The sequence below is a fragment of the Nycticebus coucang genome, chromosome 11 (assembly GCF_027406575.1).
Source record: "Nycticebus coucang isolate mNycCou1 chromosome 11, mNycCou1.pri, whole genome shotgun sequence".
NCBI lineage: Eukaryota > Metazoa > Chordata > Mammalia > Primates > Lorisidae > Nycticebus > Nycticebus coucang.
In genome coordinates, this window is record NC_069790.1 from 26,083,408 (window position 1) to 26,102,213 (window position 18,806).

The 18,806-nt window shown below is 38.3% G+C and overlaps 1 long non-coding RNA gene across 2 annotated transcripts in view; it reads right to left on the reverse strand.

The window, feature by feature from the left end:
- LOC128560079 (uncharacterized) overlaps positions 1-1,554 on the reverse strand; it is a 38,318-nt gene extending 36,764 nt beyond the window's left edge. For both annotated transcript variants that reach the window (XR_008372882.1, XR_008372881.1), the window contains exon 1: positions 1,303-1,554. This is a non-coding gene — a long non-coding RNA (uncharacterized LOC128560079). The remainder of the gene's footprint in view (positions 1-1,302) is intronic.
- Positions 1,555-18,806: the final 17,252 nt, after the last annotated feature.

Genomic DNA, 18,806 nt, shown 5'->3' on the forward strand with positions numbered 1-18,806 from the left:
TTCACATCACAATTCTACCAAATCTTTAAAGAGGAACTAGTACCTAAATTCCTCAACCTGTTCCAAAACATAGAAAAAGAAGGAAGACTACCAAACACGTTCGAAGCAAACATCACCTTGATCCCCAAATCAGGAAAAGACCCAAAAAGAATAGAAAATTATAGACCAATATCACTAATGAATATTGATACAAAAATATTCAACAAGATCCTAGCAAACAGAATCCAGCAACACATCAAACAAATTATATACCATGACCAAGTGGGTTTTATCCCAGGGTCTCAAGATTGGTTCAATATACATAAATCTATATATGTAATTCATCACATAAACAAACTAAAAAACAAAGACCATATGGTTCTCTCAATTGATGCACAAAAAGCTTTCAATAATATCCAGCATCCATTCATGATCAGAACACTTAAGAAAATTGATATAGAAGGGACATTTCTTAAACTGATAGAGGTCATCTACAGCAAACCCATAGCCAATATCATATTGAATGGATTTTAATTGAAATCATTTCCACTCAGATCAGGAACCAGGCAAGATTGCCCATTGTCTCCACTGCTTTTTAACATTGTAATGGAAGTCTTAGCCATCACAATTAGGCAACAAAAGGCGATCAAGGTATCCACATAGAGTCAGAAGAGATCAAAAGTTCACTTTTTGCAGGTGATATGGTTGTATATCTCAAAAACACCAGTGATTCCTTTACAAAACTCTTAAAAGTGATCAAGGAATACAGCAGAGTCTCAGGTTACAAAATCAATACTCATAAATCAGTAGCCATTGTATATACCAACAATAGTCACGCTGAAAAAAGAGTCAAGGACTCTATTCTGTTCACAGTAGTGTCAAAGAAGATAAAATATTTGGTAGTTATGAAGGACGTGAAAGATCTCTATAAAAAGAACTATGAAACTCTAAGAAAAGAAATACCTGAAGATGCTAACAAAATGGAAAAACATATCATGTTCATGGCTGGGAAGAATCAACATTGTTAAAATGTCCATACTACCCAAAGCAATACACAATTTTAATGTAATCCCTATTAAAGCTCCACTGTCATACTTTAAAGATCTCAAAAAAATAATAGTTCATTTTATATGGAATAAGAAAAAACCTCAAATAGCCAAGACATTACTCAGAAATAAAAACAAAGCAGGAGGATTTATGCTACCAGACCTCAGACTATATTATAAATAGATAGTGATCAAAACAACACAGTACTGGCACAAAAACAAAGAGGTAGGTGTATGGAACAGAATAGGGAACCAAGAGATAAACCCAGCTACTTACTGTTATTTGATCTTTGACAAGCCAATTAAAAACATTCAGTGGGAGGCAGAACATGATGGCGGATGGGAAGGATGTGTAGCCCACCTCTCCCAAGTCATCAGGTGAGAGGAATGGGTGTCTGGACCTTTTCCCCACGTGGATTATTGCTGTAGACAGACAGCTGGAGATGCGCAGTGAATTGGCGGATTGCTGTATTTGAGGTGAAATTTAAAACCATGGACTCTTGTTGTAGAGATTTTCCTGCTCGGTGGTGCTGGCTGGCAGGTCCCTCCCTCACAGAGGACAGCAGCGTGCAATTCCTGGCAAAACCCATTTGAGGAAAATTTATTTCTGAGCTGAGTTTAGCAACCTGAAAGGGGCCCTGCACAGAGCCACAAGGGACTAAGCAACTGGACGGAAAATTGAAGGGAAGGGATTCCGCCCAGGAAACAGACAATTTGAATTGTCTGAAAGGGCGGGCACCTTCCCTCAGAACAACAGGAGTGATTAAATAGACCAGACCATTTGGGTGGGAACTACTGGTGTGGGCTGGCAGTTCAGGCTGTGCCGCAAACTGGCGGGTGGCTGGACTCAAATCTCCAGACTCAAAAGTTAGACCCTGAGCCACATAAACAAGCAGAAGGTTTCTGTGTGCTGCAGCTGCGCCGCTGGCAGCAGCCAGCCCCTCCCCCACAGCCGATTGCAGTTGCCAGTTTGCAGGAGAACAAGGGAGCAGAGTGGAAAGATTTGTGAAGAGTGGACTCCTGCACCGAGTTGGGAGGTCGGATAGGAATGCTATCTTGAACAGACAAGCCGAAGTTGTGCAACAATTAGGTAAAAACTTTTACAGAAACTCCAAAATGGCAATCGGCCAGGTAGGTGGTTACCATGGTAACAGTGTAAAGTGTGAATCACACTGTGGCCTGAGAACCACTCACAGCGCCACCTGGTGTCCAGAAAGTATATTGCATTATAAATATATTCTTGCAAAAGTTGATCCCTAAGTCACACATGTAGATGTATATTTCTACATATATACAAGAATAATATTTTTGTGGTTGATGGATTTTCTTTTTCCGCAACTTTTCTTTTTTTTCATCATTTTCTTGGAGGAACTATCAATACTTTTTATTATTTTTATATATACATTATTTTATTTTATTTTTTCTATTTTTAATTTTTTCTTTCTTCTTTTTTAACGTTTTTATGAACACCACTTTTTTTTCTTTCTCTGTCCCTTCTCTCTTCATCTTCTTCCCTTCTTATGGTTTCTGGGAGTGCTAACATCAAATTTCTAGAGGTTTTTTTTTTTGTTTGTTTGTTTTCTTTGTATGTTTTTTAACTTTTTTCTTTTTTTTTCTTTTTCTCAATCATTCTGTGATTACCATAATTTTTATTGTAGTTGTTTTTTTGTTGTTGTTGTTGTATGTCTATATGTTTCTGATTGATTGTGCATCTGAGGGCCTGTGTGTCTGGTAGCCTTTTTATCTGTTTATTTGCTCATTTGGTCTCAACAAGTTTGGTGTTTCGAACTGCAATTCTGAGCTCCCAGCACTCCCCTCCACTCTCACTCTGAGGTGTGGAGACCTGTCCCCCAGGAGTCCAGATTCATGGGTGATTTCTTGAGGGGTGTGGACACGGCTTGGCCTGCAGCTGGTCAGTGTGGATTCTGTGGCACTGGAGTGAGAAGATGACAGGCGGCTGAGAGGGAACCACATCAAAGTGGTACTGCCCTGAGGCACAGAGCAGCAACCGTTCTAGGCAACTATAAGGCCCACTCCAGATATTCTGAAGCCACAGCCCCTGTCTTCCTGGGCAAACAGAGGAGGCTGGACATTTTCTCAGATGGCAACCACCGTGGAACAGATCTAGTACTGAAACACAGGCCCTGTGAGTAAAGAGTTTGCCTGTAGCAGTACTGGCCTGGGTGGAGTGCAGGGACTAGAAAATGCATGCACAGACCTGGGAAATTCCCAGGGTGGGGCTAACCCAGAGGACCACTTTACTGAGCCTAAGATGCACCCAGCCCTCAGGGGACCATCAGCCCATAGACAAAGGAAGGCAGGAGGCTAAAGCTGACCGTGCTATGAATACAAACCTGCAGGAGTAAAGACAGGACCTGAGGTACAGGTTCTGGGAACTCAAAACACTTTCACTTCTACAAATAAATGTAGCAGGGAAAGGAACAAACTCCCACAAAGCTGTTTTGTTCTGTCAATAACATCAATCAGGGGTGGGGCTGGAACTGAGTGAATACCCCCCAGCCTTCATCAAGCATCTGAGGTTGTCAGGCCTCACCACTGCCTGCTGGATAAAGGCATAAAACAATAGCGGCTGAGCAGATACAGATTTCCTTGTGATTCAGGCAGGTAAAACCCCCTGCAGTATCTGCTCACAGGAGGCAAGTGAGCGGGGGCTATCAGTGACTGGGTGTGACAGAGGTGCAAGGTGGGGAAGGAGGCATCAACCTTCTAAGACTACTCTGTTTGCTGGGTGGGTCCTCCTGACTTCATGCAGCACCGGAGCAAGTCATATTTGAGTTGTAACCAGACCCCTGCAATCCAGTTCCCAGAGACCTTTGAAACTCTCAAACCTGAGACAGGTGCTGACTGAGACAATTGATTTGGACCGTTTGAACTGAGCCAATCACCTAAGGGCTATTCAAGTGATTCCCTGGGTGTGTGGTTGTAGGAAGGTTTGACTTTCCTTTTCCAATTGTTGCCTGTGGGGGGTGGGGTTACTTAATTGCTGGTATTTCTCCACAGCTGAAACTTCAACCCTGATTAACTGTTTCACTAGGGTAGAACCGAGACCAGTTGAAAACAAGACAGAACCACTTAGCCCCACCACATCAAATAGGTCCCCAGTCGCTCAGGCTGTAGCATTGTATGGGTCCTCAACAAAGCTCCAGGGGAAAAGTCAAAAGGTATAAAATAATCATGGGGTGGAATCAACAGAAAAACTCTGGTAGAACGAATAACAAGAATAGATCAACACCCCTCCCAAGGAAAGATATGGCAGATGTAACTGAAGATCCCATTCATAAACAGCTGGCCAAGATGTCAGAAATGGAATTCAGAATTTGTATTGTAAACAAGATTAATAGAATGAAGGAAAATTTGGAATTAGAATTTCGAAGAGCAATTCAAAAGTCGGAATTAGAAATACAAGGAGAAATTCAAAAGTTGTCTCAAGAATTTAATGAATTTAAAGACAAAACCACAAACGATTTTGATGCACTGAAGCAAGAATTTTCAACCCTCAAAGATCTAAAAAATACAGTGGAATCCCTCAGTAACAGAGTGGAACAAGCAGAAGGACAGATTTCTGACATTGAAGACAAAGCTTTTGAATGCTCCAAAACTCTTAAAGAGGAAGAGAAATGGAGAGCAAAAATGCATCATTCCCTCAGAGAGGTTTGGAATAATTTGAAAAAAGCTAATATCTGCCTCATTGGAATCCCTGAAAGTGATGAAGTGGCCTCGTAAGGCACAAAGACCCTTCTCCATGAAATTATGAAAGAGAATTTTCCAGACATGCCACGAGATTCTGAAATTCAGATAGCAGACAGTTTCAGAACCCCAGCACAACTCAATCCGAATAAGACATCCCCCAGGCACTTTAAATTAATTTCACTAGTGTAAATATGAAAGAGAAAATTCTGAAACAAGCCAGACGTAAGAAATCCATTACCTACAAAGGGAAGAATATTAGAATGACTGCAGATCTCTCTGCTGAAACTTATCAAGCCAGAAGAAGGTGGTCATCAACTTTTAATCTCCTAAAGCAAAATAACTTTCAACCCTGGATCCTGTATCCAGCTAAACTGAGTTTCATTTATGATGGAGAGATTAAATACTTTAATGACATTCATATGTTGAAGAAATCTGCCATATCCAAACCAGCTCTTCAGGATTTCTCAGACCTATCTTCCATGATGACCAGCCCAATCCTCTGCCACAAAAATAAACTCACTCAGAAACTTTTGATCAAACTCCAACTTCCACAGTGGCAAAAGGAATAAAAATGTCCACTGGTCTTTTGAAAAACTCGATACCCAAAATTTCACCAAACTTATCAATATTCTCCATTAATGTGAATGGCTTAAACTGCCCCTGAAAGAGGCACAGGTTAGCTGACTGGATACTAAAAGTTAGGCCAGATATTTGCCGCATACAAGAGTCACATCTCACCTTAAAAGATAAATATAGACTCACAGTGAAAGGATGATCGTCCATACTTCAGGCAAATGGTAGCCAGAAAAAAACAGATGTCGAAATTCTATTTGCAGACACAATAGGCTTTAAACCAACAAAAGTAAGGAAGGACAAAAATGATCACTTCATATTTGTTAAGGGTAATACTCAATGCGATGAGATTTCATTATGAATGTTTATGCACCCAACCAGAATGTACCTCAATTTATAAAAGAAACTCTAACAGACATGAGCAACTTGAATTCCTCCAGCTCCATAATACTCGGAGATTTCAACACTTCTTTGGCAGTGTTGGATAGATCCTCCAAGAAGGAGCTGAGCAAAGAAATCTTAGATTTAAACCTACCCATCCAACATTTGGATTTACCAGACACCTGCATAACATTTCATCCCAACAAAAGTGAACACACATACTTCTCATCAGCCCATGGAACATACTCCAAAATCGATCACATCTTAGGTCACAAGTCTAACCTCAGTAAATTTAAATGAATAGAAATTATTCCTTGCATCCTCTCGGACCACCATGGAATGAAAGTTGAACTCAGTAACAACAGGAACCTGCACACTCCTTCAAAAACAAGGAAGTTAAATAACCTTATGCTTAATGATAGCTGGGTCAGACTGAGATAAAGAAGGAAATTTCCAAATTTTTGGAACAAAACAACAATGAAGACACGAATTATCAGAACTTCTGGGGTACTGCAAATTTCCTAAGAGGGAAATTTATAGCACTGCAAGCCTTCCTCAGGATAAAAGAAAGAGAAGAAGTTAACAACTTTGTGACATCCCAAGCAAGTGGAAAAGGAAGAAGATTTCAACCCCATACCCAGTAGAAGAAAAGAAATAACCAAAATTAGAGCAGAATTAAATGAAATTGAAATCAAAAGAATTATACAACAGATTAATAAATCAAAAAGTTAGTTTTTTGAAAAGGTCAATAAAATAGATAAACCTTTGACTAACCTAAACAGGAAAAAAAGAGTAAAATCTCTAATCTCATCAGTCAGAAATGACAAAGACAAAATAGCAACAGACTCCTCAGAAATTCAAAAAATCCTTAATGAATGTTACAAGAAACTTTATTCTCAGAAATATGAAAACCTGAGGAAATTGACCTATACTTGGAAGCACACCTTTCAAGACTTAGCCAGAATCAAGTGGAAATGTTGAACATGCCATTATCAACTTCTGAAATAGCAACAACCATACAAAATCTTCCTAAAAAGAAAAGCCCGGGACCAGATGGCTTCACGTCAGAATTCTACCAAACCTTTAAAGAGGAACTACTACATACATTACTCAACCTGTTCCAAAATACAGAAAAAGAAGGAAGACTACCCAACACATTCTATGAAGCAAACATCACACTCATCCCCAAACCAGGAAAAGACCCAACAAGAAAAGAAAATTATAGACCACTATCACTAATGAATATAAATGCAAAAATATTCAACAAGATCCTAACAAACAGAATCCAGCAACACATCAAACAAATTATACATCATGACCAAGTCGGTTTTATCCCAGGGTCTCAAGGCTAGTTCAATTTAAGTAAATCTATAAGTATAATTTAGCACATAAACAAATTAAAAAACAAAGACCATATGATTCTCTTGATTGATGCAGAAAAAGCTTTTCTTAATATCCAGCACCCCTTCATGATCAGAACACTTAAGAAAATTGGTATAGAAGGGACATTTCTTAAACTGATAGAGGCCATCTATAGCAAACCCACAGCCAATATCGTATTGAACGCAGTTAAATAGAAAACATTTCCACTCAGATCAGGAACCAGACAAGGCTGCCCATTGTCTCCACTGCTCTTTAATATTGTAATGGAAGTTTTAGCTATTGCAATTAGGGAAGAAAAGGAGATCAAGGATATCCATATAGGGTCAGAAGAGATCAAACTTTTGCTCTTCACAGATGTTATGATTATATATCTGGAAAACACCATGGATTCTACTACAAAATTCTTAGAAGTGATCAAGAAATACAGCAGCGTCTCAGGTTACAAAATCAACACTCATAAATCGGTAGCCTTTATATATACCAACAATAGTCAAGCTGAAAAAAGTTAAGGACTCTATTCCATTCACAGTAGTAAAAAAGAAGATGAAATATTTGGGAGTTTATCTAACAAAGGACGTGAATGATTTCTATAAAGAGAACTATGAAGCTCTACGAAAAGAAATAGGTGAAAATGTTAACGAATGGAAAAACATACCATGCTCATTGCTGGGAAATATCAACATTGTTAAAATGGCCATACTACCCAAAGCAATATACAATTTTAATGCAATCCCTATTAAAGCTCCACTGTCCTACTTTAAAGATCTGGAAAAAATAATACTTCATTTTATATGGAATCAGAAAAAACCTTGAATAGCCAAGACATTACTCAGAAAGAAAAACAAAGCAGGAGGAATCACACTACCAGACCTCAGAATATACTATAAATCGATAGTGATCAAAACAGCATGGTACTGGCACAAAAACAGGGAAGTAGATGTCTGGAACAGAATACAGAACCAAGAGATGAACCCAGCTACTTACCGTTATTTGATCTTTGACAACTAATTAAAAACTTTCAGTGGGGAAAAGATTCCCTATTTAACAAATGGTGCTGGGTGAATTAGCTGGCAGCTTGTAGAAGACTGAAAATGGACCCACACCTTTCACCATTAACTAAGATAGAACTCACTGGATGAAAGATTTAAACTTAAGACATGAAACCATAAAAATACTAGAAGAGAGTGCAGGGAAAACCCTTGAAGAAATCGGTCTGGGTGAGTATTTTATGAGGAGGAGCCCTCGGGCAATTGAAGCAGCTTCAAAAATACACTACTGGGACCTGATCAAACTACAAAGCTTCTGCACAGCCAAGAACACAGTAAGTAAAGTAAGCAAACAGCCCTCAGAAAGGGAGAAGATATTTGCAGATTATGTCTCTGACAAAGGTTTAATAAACACAATCCACAGAGAACTCAAACATATAAGCAAGAAAAGAACAAGTGATCCCATTGCAGGCTGGGCAAGGGACTTGAAGAGAAACTTATCTGCAGAAGACAGGCACACGGTCTACAGACATACAAAAAAATGATCATAATCTTTAATCATCAGATAAATACAAATCAAAACTACCTTTAGATACCATCTAACTACAGTAAGATTAGCCCATATCACAAAATCCCAAGACTAGTGATGTTGGCGTGGATGTGGAGCAAAGGGAACACTTCTACACTGCTGGTGGGAATTCAATTTAATACATTCCTTTTGGAAAGATGTTTGGAGAACACTTAGAGATCTAAAAATAGATCTGCCATTCAATCCTATAATTCCTCTATTAGGTATAAACAAATATAACAAAGATATTTGTACCAGAATGTTTATTGCAGCCCAATTCACAATTGCTAAGTCATGGAAAAAGCCCAGGTGCCCATCAATCCATGAATGGATCAATAAATTGTGGTATATGTACACCATGGAATATTATGCAGCTTTAAAGAAAGATGGAGACTTTACCTCTTTCATGTTTACATGGATGGAGCTGGAACATATTCTTCTTAGTAAAGTATCTCAAGAAAGAAAGAAAAGGTATCCAATGTACTCAGCCCTACTATGAAATTAAATTATGGCTTTCATAGGGAAGCTATAACCCAATTATAACCTAAGAATATGGGGAAGGGGGAGAGGGAGCAGAGGGTGGTGGGAGATTTGGCAGAGAGAAGGTGATTGGTGGGATTACACCTGCAGTGAATCTTACAAGGGTACATGTGAAACTTGTGAAGGCAGAATATGATTGTCTTAACACAATAACTAAGAAAATGCCAGGAATGCTATGTTAACCAGTGTGATGAAAATGTGTCGAACTGTTTATAAAACTAGTGCATGGTGCCCCATGATCGCATTAATGTACACAGCTATGACCTATTACTAATAAAAAAAAAGCATTCAGTGGCGAAAAGAGTCCCTATTTGAACAAATGGTGCTGGGTGAACTGTCTGGTGACCTGAAGACGATTGAAAGTGGACCCACACCTTTCACCATTAACTAAGATAGACTGTCACTGGATAGAATATTTATGACATGAAACTATGAAAATACTAGAAGAAATATTTTAAGATGAGGACCCCCTGGGCAATTGAAGCAGAATCAATAATACACTTCTGTGACCTGATCAAACTAAAAAGCTTCTGCACAGCCAAGAACACAGTAAGTAAAACAAGCAGACAGCCCTCAGAATGGGAGAAGATATTTGCAGATTATGTCTCCAACAAAGGGTTAATAACCAGAATCCACAGAGAACTAAAATGTATTAGCAAGAAGAGAACAAGTGATTCCATCTCAGGCTGGGCAAGGGACTTGAAGAGAAACTTCTCTGAAGAAGACAGGCACATGGCCTACAGACATACAAAAAAATGCCCATCATCCTTAATCATCAGAGAAATGCAAATCAAAACTACTTTGAGATATCATCTAACTCCAGTAAGATTAGCCCATATCACAAAATCCTAAAACCAGAGATGTCGGCATGGATGTGGAGAAAAGGGAACACTTCTACATTGCTGATGGGAATGCAAACTAATATGTTCCTTTTTGAAAGATGTTTGGAGAACACTTAGGGATCTAAAAATAGACCTGCCATTCAATCCTACAATTCCTCTAATAGATATATATCCAGAAGACCAAATATCACATTATAACAAAGATCTTTGTACCAGAATGTGTATTGCAGCCCAATTCCTAATTGCAAGGTCATGGAAGAAACCCAAGTGCCCATAAACACACAAATGGATTAATAAGTGGTGGTATATGTACACCATGGAATATTATGCAGCCTTAAAGAAAGATGTTTACGTGGATGGAGCTGGAACATATTCTTCTTAGCAAAGTATCTCAAGAATGGAAGAAAAAGTATCCAATGTACTCAGCCCTATTATGAAACCAATTTATACCCCAAGAATATGGGGAAAGGGGAGAGGGAGGGGAGGTGAGAATGGGTGGAGAGAGGGTAATTGGTGGGACCACACCTATGGTGCATCTTACAAGAGTACACATGAAATTTACAAAATGTAGAATATAAATGTCTTAACACAGTAACTAAGAAAATGCTGTGAGTACTGTTAACCAGTGTAATGAAAATATTTCAAATTGTATATAAAAGCAGGACATTGTACCCCATGATTGAATTAATGTACACAGGTATGATATAATGAAAAAAATAAAAATTAAAAAAAATTAATTTAAGATACTTTTACACTATCCTAGGAAGGGATCGTAAGAAAGCAAATGGGGCAAGACTATATTTGCCTATCCCATATCCATTATCTCTTTCTAATTAGCTGACAGAATTTCAATTATGTAGGGTTTGACAGTGTGTCTTTTTTAAAGCCACAATTCTTTCTTGTAGTAGAAGGTGTATGGAGCAAGGCTGGGCATTGCAATATGAGCAGAAGTTTGACTGTGCTGGGTATTGCTATGTGAATCTTGCTCTCCTAATACCGTCACAGTGTTTCTTCTTCTCAGGAGTAAGGTCATTCCTTCCTTCCTCCTGTCCTTAATTCAGCCATCTTGATTACAAAGAGAAAAAAGTCCACACCTTAGAAATGGCACAAAAAGCCTGGGTATCTAATGATATTATGTACCAGCTCTATTTGCCCTATCTTTAGACTTTTGTAACATGAAAGAAAATAATAATTTTGTTTCAACAAAATGCTTGAGTTTTCTGTTTCATATCTCTGAATTCCACCTATAACCAATGCAAAGGTTATAAAAGACTGTTTAAATACTTTAACCCAGTAAGTGAGAGATAAGACTAAAAGATACTTAAAAATCAAGGAATAACATTAACACATATACACAAATGTTAGTACCTTAATATACAACAAAATAGAAAGAAGGAACAAAATTTGAATAAAGAGGATCTTCTTATAATGATAAAGGACAAATGTTAGACACAACGACTATGAACCTCTAAGGAACAAATAAGGTTTTATTAAAATATAGAGAAAAGATTGAAATCAAAAGAAAAATATTTATAGAAACCTAACAATAGTGGCAATTTTTATAAAACTTCTATTTGAATAAAATAAATACTTGCCTATTTTAAAAGCATCTATGTAGGAGGATATTTGACTAGCTAGAAGGAAGGAAGACATTTCTAAAATGACCCAGAAAGTAAAAAACCCTAAAGTAAAAGAAAAAAATACTTGACCACAATGAAAGAAAGCATCTTTTTCTTTAGCAGTAAGTGCCAAAGATAGGATTAAAAGTTAAACAACTAATTGGGTAATGCTTACAAAATAAATGTCAAACTTTTGGTATTTTTATGCCCTAAAAAACTCTTTCAACAATCAACAGAAACAAAAGTAAATAACTCAATAGGAAAGTAAAATGAGCAAACGTCATAAACAGGCAATAGAAATTTCAAAAACGGGTTGAAGAGAGCAAGATGGCGGCCGAGTAACAGGTTCCTTGCATCTGGGCACCGTGAGTCCAGGGAGATAGGAATCCAGGTATCTCTGGCTGGTGGGATCTGCCTATCATCACCCCTGTGAGGATACAGAGAGTCAGCGAGAGACTTCTGGACCCCCAGAGGAGGACTAAAACTAGAAAACCAGCAAGTGGTCGCATGTGTTCAACCGGTCTAAACCCGCCCGCAACTGTAAGTTCAGTAGCAGCGAGACTGCAAACCAGAAAGGCCTTACCTGTGAACTGTTTTGGTGTCTTTGGACTTGGCACTCAGTTGAGCTGCCTTGGGGAGAGCCTGGGTGGGAATGTGGAGAACTTTGGCTGTTGTCTGGGGCCCCAGTCCGAGCCGCTGAGCCAGACGGAGCTAATAGTGTTTGGCTGTGGGCCACAGGGAGCCATTGTGAGCGATCTGCCATGGCAAGCTCCGCCCTCAGGGTCACACAACTAGAATCCGGGTGGGAGCTGGCAACCCAGCACCGAGTAGCCTAAGGGTGGGGTCTGAGCCACCTTACAGCCCTAACCCTCAGGGGCAGAGTGAGACCGTTTTGGCACACTGGGCAAGTGGATAGACACTTCGGCAGTGATTCCAGCAACAAGCACTTTCCTGGGAAGGCTTCTGCTCAGCAAGTTTACAAGTTCAAAGTGCCTTTTAAGTGGGCTGAAGAGAGATTTGGGGTGTCTACCTGCTGGGGTTTGAGAAATCAGCAGCCTCTAGTCGTATCAGAACTGTGATTAACAACTCATATCCCAGAAGACCACAAGTTGCCCAGACAATATTCAACAACATATAAATACTAATTTGTTTTTGGTTGTGTTTTTTTGTTTGTTTGTTTCTTTGTTTTGTTTTTTTGGTTTGGTTGTTTTTTTGTTTATTTTGATGTTGTTTTGTTTTGTAATTTCAACCTTTTCCATACAGAACTTTTTTCTTTCTCAATTTTTCTAGTTTAATTATAATTTCCCATTGCTCCCTTTTTTAATAACTAGAACTTCATTTTTGCTACTATTTCTACCACTATTATTTGGTTTTTCACTCAATTTTATCGCATAAAGTTTTCTGTTTGCTTGTTTTGGTTTGATTTATAGCATTTTTGTCTTTCTTCTCTACTTGGTGGAGGTGGGGTACTGGGTCTGATCAGGTTAGCAAAGAGCTGCTGACCTCAAGGGAACCACCCAACTGGGCACCCCCAGAAGGTGGTTTTTTTTCTGTAAGGTTGTGTCAAAGTACCCTACTGTACACCTATACTGCTCTGTCTCCCTATTTCTGTGCCTCTCTTCTTTTTGTCAATATTCCTTTTACCCATCCCCTCTCCTTTCTCTATTTATTTCCTTTTCACTCAGTCCTCCTTTCTTTCATCCCTTTCTTACTCTTCAACCTTCTCACCCTTCTGGTCCTGTACCAAAAGGACTCATCTAACCCTTAGTCCACAGGCACGAGAACTTAAAGAGCAAGAGGAAGTGAAAGGAAAATTAGGGCAAGGAAACAGATAAAAGAAATCACTCATGAGGAAGAATCAGCAGAAAACTCCAGGCAACATGAAGAACCAGTCCAGAACAACCCTGACAAGGGACCATGAGGTAGCTACTGCAGAGGATTCCACCTGTAAAGAAATGTTAGAAATGACAGAAAGGGAATTTAGAATACACATGATGAAAAAAATGAAAGAAATAATGGAAATAATGAAGGAAACTGCTAATAAAGTGGAAAATAACCAGAAGGAAATCCAAAAACAGAATCAAATAAGAGATGAACGATATGAAGCAGATAAAAAGGATATAGCAGAGCTGAAGGAACTTAAACAGTCAATTAGGGAACTTAAAGATGCAATGGAAAGTATAAGCAACAGGTTAGACCATGCAGAAGAAAGAATTTCAGAGGTAGATGACAAAGTTCTTGAGATAACTCAGATAGTAAAGGAGACAGAAAAGAAGAGAGAGAAAGCAGTTCTTGAGATAACTCAGATAGTAAAGGAGGCAGAAAAGAAGAGAGAGAAAGCCACTTACAGTGGCAAATCCATCATAGTGACCACAGACTTCTCTAATGAAACGTTCCAAGAAAGAAGACAATGGTCATCTACCTTTAATCTACTTAAACAGAACAACTTCCAGCCCAGAATTCTGTACCCTGCTAAGCTAAGCTTTAAAATTGATGGAGAAATCAAATCATTTACAGATATACAAACATTGAGAAAATTTGCCACAACAAGACCAGCTCTACAGGAAATACTTCAATCTGTTCTGCACACTGACCACCACAATGGATCAGCAGAAAAGTAAGAACTCGGAAATTAAAGGACAGAACCTAACCTCCACACTGATGCAAAAGATAAAACTAAGCAATGGACTCTCACCAAATAAGACGAATAGAATACTACCACACTTATCAATTATCTCAATAAATGTTAATGGCTTGAATTCCCCATTGAAGAGACATAGATTGGCTGACTGTATTAAAAAACACAAGCCATCCATTTTCCGTCTGCAAGAAACACACCTGGCTTCAAAAGACAAATTAAAGCTCCGAGTCAAGGGTTGGAAGACAATTTTTCAGGCAAATGGAATTCAGATGAAAAGAGGAGTTGCAATCTTACTTTCAGATTCATGTGGATTTAAAGAAACTAAAGTAAAAAAAGACAAAGATGGTCACTTTATATTGGTCAAGGGAAAAATACAACAAGAAGATGTTTCAATTCTAAATATATATGCACCCAATTTAAATGCTCCCAGATTCTTGAAACAGACCTTACTCAGTCTGAGCAATAGGATATCTGATAATACCATAAAAACAGGGGACTTTAACCCTCCTCTCTCAGAGCTGGACAGATCCTCTAAAGAGAAATTAAACAAAGATATAAGAGATTTAAGTGAGACCCTAGAACAACTGGGCTTGATAGACACATATAGAACACTCCATCCCAAAAAGATAAAGAATATACATTATTCTCATAACCCCATGGAAAATTCTCCAAAATTGATCATATCCTGGGACACAAAACAAATATCAACAGAATCAAAAGAATTGAAATTTTACCTTGTATCTTCTCAGACCATAAGGCACTAAAGGTGGAACTCAACTCTAACAAAAACGCTCGACCCAAACCAAAGGCATGGAAATTAAACAATCTTCTGTTGAATAACAGATGGGTGCAGGAAGAAATAAAACAGGAAATCATTAACTTCCTTGAGCATAACAAGAATGAAGACACATGCTACCAAAATCTGTGGGATACGGCAAAAGTAGTTTTGAGAGGAAAATTCATCACCTTAGATGCCTACATTCGAAAAACAGAAAGAGAGGGCATCAATAAACTCACAAGCCATCTTATGGAATTGGAAAAAGGAGAACAATCTAAGCCTAAACTCAATAGAAGAAAAGAAATATCCAATATCAAAGCAGAGATCAATGAAATTGAAAACAAAAGAATCATTCAGAAAATTAACGAAACAAGGAGTTGGTTTTTTGAAAAAATTAATAAAATAGATAAACCATTGGCCAGACTAACGAGAAATAGAAAAGTAAAATCTCTAGTAACCTCAATCAGAAATGATAAAGGGGAAATAACAACTGATCCCACAGAGATAGAGGAAATCATCTCTGAATACTACCAGAAACTCTATGCCCAGAAATTTGACAATGTGAAGGAAATGGATAAATATTTGGAATCACACCCTCTCCCTAGACTCAGCCAGGAAGAAATGGAGCTCCTGAACAGACCAATTTCAAGCACTGAGATCAAAGAAACAATAAAAAATCTTCCAACCAAAAAATGCCCTGGTCCAGATGGCTTCACACCAGAATTCTATCAAAACTTCAAGGAAGACCTTATTCCTGTACTGCAGAAATTCTTCCAAAAAATTGAGGAAGAAGGAATCTTCCCCAATACATTCTATGAAGCAAACATCAACCTGATACCAAAACCAGGAGAAGACCCAAACAAAAAGGAGAATTTCAGACAAATCTCACTCATAAATATAGATGCAAAAATTCTCAACAAAATCCTAGCCAATAGATTACAGCTTACCATCAAAAAAGTCATTCATCATGATCAAGTAGGCTTCATCCCAGGAATGCAAGGTTGGTTTAACATATGCAAGTCCATAAATGTTATCCACCATATTAACAGAGGCAAAAATAAAGATCACATGATCCTCTCAATAGATGCAGAAAAAGCATTTGATAAAATCCAGCATCCTTTTCTAATTAGAACACTGAAGAGTATAGGCATAAGTGGCACATTTCTAAAACTGATTGAAGCTATCTATAACAAACCCACAGCTACTATTTTACTGAATGGAGTTAAACTGAAAGCTTTTCCTCTTAGAACTGGAACCAGACAAGGTTGTCCTCTGTCACCTTTACTATTCAACATAGTGCTGGAAGTTCTAGCCAATACAATTAGGCAAGACAAGGAAATAAAGGGAAATGGGAGCAGAGGAGGTCAAACTCTCCCTCTTTGCTGACGACATGATCTTATACTTAGAGAACCCCAAAGACTCAACCACAAGACTCCTAGAAGTCATCAAAAAATACAGTAATGTTTCAGGATATAAAATCAATGTCCACAAGTTAGTAGCCTTTGTATACACCAATAACCGTCAAGATGAGAAGCTAATTGAGGACACAACTCCCTTCACCATAGTCTCAAAGAAAATGAAATACCTAGGAATATACCTAACGAAGGAGGTGAAGGACCTCTATAAAGAAAATTATGAAATCCTCAGAAAGGAAATAGCAGAGGATATTAACAAATGGAAGAACATACCATGTTCATGGATGGGAAGAATCAACATTGTTAAAATGTCTATACTTCCCAAAGCAATCTACCTATTCAATGCCATTCCTATCAAAATACCAACATCATACTTTCAAGATTTCAAGAAAATGATTCTGCATTTTGTATGGAACCAGAAAAAATCTCGTATAGCTAAGGCAGTTCTTAGTAATAAAAATAAAGCTGGGGGCATCAGCATACCAGGTTTTAGTCTGTACTACAAAGCCATAGTGCTCAAGACAGCATGGTACTGGCACAAAAACAGAGATATAGACACTTGGAATCGAATTGAAAACCAAGAAATGAAGCTAACAGCTTATGACCACCTAATCTTCGATAAACCAAACAAGAACATACCTTGGGGGAAAGACTCCCTATTCAACAAATAATGTTGGGAGAACTGGATGTGTACATGTAAAAGACTGAAACTGGACCCACACCTTTCCCCACTCACAAAAATTGATTCAAAATGCATAAAGGACTTAAATTTAAGGCATGAAACAATAAACATCCTCAAAGAAAGTATAGAAAAAACACTGGAAGATATTGGCCTGGGGAATAACTTCATGAAGAAGACTGCCATGGCAATTGCAATAACAACAAAAATAAACAAATGGGACTTCATTAAACTGAAAAGCTTCTGTACAGCTAAGGAGACAATAACCAAAGCAAAGAGACAACCTACACAATGGGAAAGGGTATTTGCATATTTTCAATCAGACAAAAGCTTGATAACTAGGATCTATAGAGAACTCAAATTAATCCACATGAAAAAAGCCAACAATCCCTTATATCAATGGGCAAGACACATGAATAGAACTTTCTCTAAAGACGACAGACGAATGGCTAACAAACACATGAAAAAATGTTCATCATCTCTATATATTAGAGAAATGCAAATCAAAACAACCCTGAGATATCATCTAACCCCAGTGAGAATGGCTCACATCACAAAATCTCAAAACTGCAGATGCTGGCATGGATGTGGAGAGAAGGAAACACTTTTACACTGCTGGTGGGACTGCAAACTAGTACAACCTTTCTGGAAGGAAGTATGGAGAAACCTCAAAGCACTCAAGCTAGACCTCCCATTTGATCCTGCAATCCCATTACTGGGCATCTACCCAGAAGGAAAAAAATCCTTTTATCATATGGACACTTGTACTAGACTGTTTATTGCAGCTCAATTTACAATCGCCAAAATGTGGAAACAGCCTAAATGCCCACCAACCCAGGAATGGATTAACAAACTGTGGTATATGTATACCATGGAATACTATTCAGCCATTAAAATAATGGAGACTTTACATCCTTCATATTAACCTGGATGGAAGTGGAAGACATTATTCTTAGTAAAGCATCACAAGAATGGAGAAGCATGAATCCTATGTAGTCAATTTTGATATGAGGACAATTAATGACAATTAAGGTTATGGATGGGGGAGGAAAAGCAGAAAGAGGGACGGAGGGAGGGGGGTGGGGCCTTGGTGTGTGTCACACTTTGTGGGGGCAAGACATGATTGCAAGAGGAACTTTGCCTAACAATTGCAATCAATGTAACCTGGCTTATTGTAACGTCAATGAATCCCCAACAATAAAAAAAAAAAAAAGAAATATCAAAAACTAGTATATAAAAATATGTACAGTGGGGAAAAGAATCAAATATGCATTTAAAACAATAATGAGTCGAACACCAAGGATACATGCCCACAGAGAAATGGTATGCAGGACACAGCAGAAAAGTGACAATCTGCAAGCCAAGGAGAGATTCCTCAAGAGAGAAACCAACCTTGATCTCAGATTGTCAGCCTGCAGAACTGTGAGAAATGAACTTGTGCTGCTTACCCTTAAAAAACTAAATAAATAAATAAAATAATTAGTTGCTATTTCTTGATAAAGGCAAATATTAGAAACATTGCCCCTACCTTTTGTTGGTGTATGTGGCTGGGACAGCCAGCTTGCTCTCTCCTCCCCCCACCCCCCTTTACTACTGGGCTTTGGAGCCACCACTGAAGCTGGGGGTGGTCATGTGACTAAGTTCTATGCAATGAGATGGAAGCAG